A 2,219-nucleotide genomic window follows, 5' to 3' on the forward strand; every position below is an offset into this window, starting at 1 on the left:
AAGCTTCGCCAGTTTATAACCGATGAAACATGATGGTATCAGAATAATCACTTACATGTGATGTATAGGATGCTACACAGGTCACTACAGATAAAGTGTCAGGAGAAATAAGCAAGATACAGGATCTGTTTAACAGTAAATAGAAGTTCACATTTTTAATGTAAATAAAATAGAAGTTGTACATGTAAATTAACATTATCAATATAAAATAAAGTGTCAGTTGTATCAAGACTATATAATAATAGTAATAACAATAATATAAAATGAACTGGTGAGCATCTTGTCCTCCGTTTCCTGGGCCTTGGTGAACAGCACCATCTGATCCCCGTGCATCGACTCTTTCACCACGGCACGCCGGTCCTCCAACGCCTGGACGGTGTCAAAGAAATTCGCATCCCGTGTCCGCTTTCCTAAGAGGGGAAAATAAGCAAGATACAAGATCTGTTTAGTCGCCATGTAGTTTTACAACATACTAGTGTGTGTGTGTGTGTGTGTGTGTGTGTGTGTAGCTGCCGCTCAAAGTGCCCTTCTTTATTGTTTTGTATTTTTGAAGAGTGCTTCATGTATGCTTGAACTTTGTTTAATGTTGTTGAGGCAAGTTTTCTTACCGGAAGTCATGTGACTTCTAGCCCGGATGTTTACAATGTTTGTGAGAGAGTAAAAAGGCGCGAACATTTGTAAATGCCGGTCTAGGCGAATACGTTTTCACGCTGTTTCATAATTGTACCAAGAAGGAAATAAACATGATTGTGAACATCAGTTCGATGCGTAACGTTCTTTCAAGACAAAGTTACAGTGTGTGTACCTTTGCGTTTGGTTGCTGGTAAGGGGGATGACCAAGCGCTGTGATCTAGAATGCAAAGCTCGCTTGTTTCCAATCCCGAGAGTTGTCCATCCTCGCCTGAAACAGACGATTAGTGCCATGAGTTAGTGAAGCAAATTACAGAAACACTGCACAGTTATTCACAAGTCAAAACGTTTTCATAGCGGCCGAGACTATCTAGCTAGCTAGATGTAGCTAGCTCGGGGCCGGTGTTACACAGTAAATTCGCCAGTGTGAAAATCCTGGCTTTTCGGGGTAAAGTGTTGTGGCTTTGGTGTTACATTTAACATGATTAACACCGCCTGTTGTTAAAACACTATATAGTACAGGGTTGGATCATGGTGTTAAACATATTTAACGACGGATAGTGTGTTCTCTCAATCTGGGTACTTTTACGTGATGTGCGTGAAATTATTTAGATCTCCGCCATCTTTTTGATGCAACCATCAGTCTCGAGAGACCGCAGTCCGTGACGGTAAGTTATCGCTACGTTTCATAATTTGTTCCCCAGATAGCTTACATTGATTTTGCTTGAAAATACAGTTATGTGTGTGGTAGGTAGCGTAATTGTAAATGTATTGTTTTTATTACTAGCTTGCTAATTATTACTATTTGACTGTCATGACCAGGTGCAGGTGCACAGACCATACAGTCAATGCTTGCTTGCTAAACTAACTGTCGAATTAGATATGTATGTCGAATTAACATTAGATATGTAACAGAAAATGTAATCATTACGAAGACCAATATATTGCACATGTCTATCGTTAGTTCGACAGCGAGCTAACAAGCTCTAGTGTCCGTAAAAAAGTTGTTCGATAATTGCCGCCTTTTCCTTTTCTAGCATGTTCTCCGTCAAGTCTCCGTCTAACGGAAGCAGTCCGTCTTGCAGCAAGTGTGATCGCTTGGCCTCGCCCTCGACAGACTGCAGTCAGTGAGTGACGGTAAGTTATCTAGATAACGTTACATTTAATTTGTTCCCCTGTTATCTAACATTACTTAATTTGAAAATAACGTTACAGTTGTGTAGTTGCTAATAATGTTTACTAGCTTGCTAAGAATATTTGTCTGTACTGGCCGTGCACCTGCTTGCTAAACGTTAGCTAGCTGGCTAGTTAGCTACCCGGTTAGTTAGTTAGCTAGCTGGCTAGCTGTCGAATTAGACACAGATGTCAAATTAGATAACATTAGCTATGTTACATACTATTATGTCATTACAAAACATGTATTGCACATGTCTAACGATAGTTCGACAGCTAGCTAGCTAAGAGGTTCTGGTGTCGGTCCTTATCGGTATAGTTAGCCGACTTCGCGAACAACCTTTTTTTTTCCTATTTCCTTTCACTAGCACTATCTCAGTGTCACCTAAGCAGCCATCAGTCCCCGCAGGTTTCGA

General features: G+C 40.5%; 1 long non-coding RNA gene across 1 annotated transcript; it reads left to right on the forward strand.

Annotated features, from left to right (window-relative positions):
• The first annotated feature begins 1,283 nt into the window (after positions 1 to 1,283).
• LOC117479178 lies at positions 1,284 to 2,219 on the forward strand. The gene is made up of 3 exons (XR_004555537.1): positions 1,284 to 1,298; positions 1,668 to 1,767; positions 2,172 to 2,219. It is a non-coding gene; the product is annotated as an uncharacterized LOC117479178 (long non-coding RNA).

Source organism: Trematomus bernacchii, unplaced genomic scaffold (assembly GCF_902827165.1).
Source record: "Trematomus bernacchii unplaced genomic scaffold, fTreBer1.1, whole genome shotgun sequence".
Lineage (NCBI taxonomy): Eukaryota > Metazoa > Chordata > Actinopteri > Perciformes > Nototheniidae > Trematomus > Trematomus bernacchii.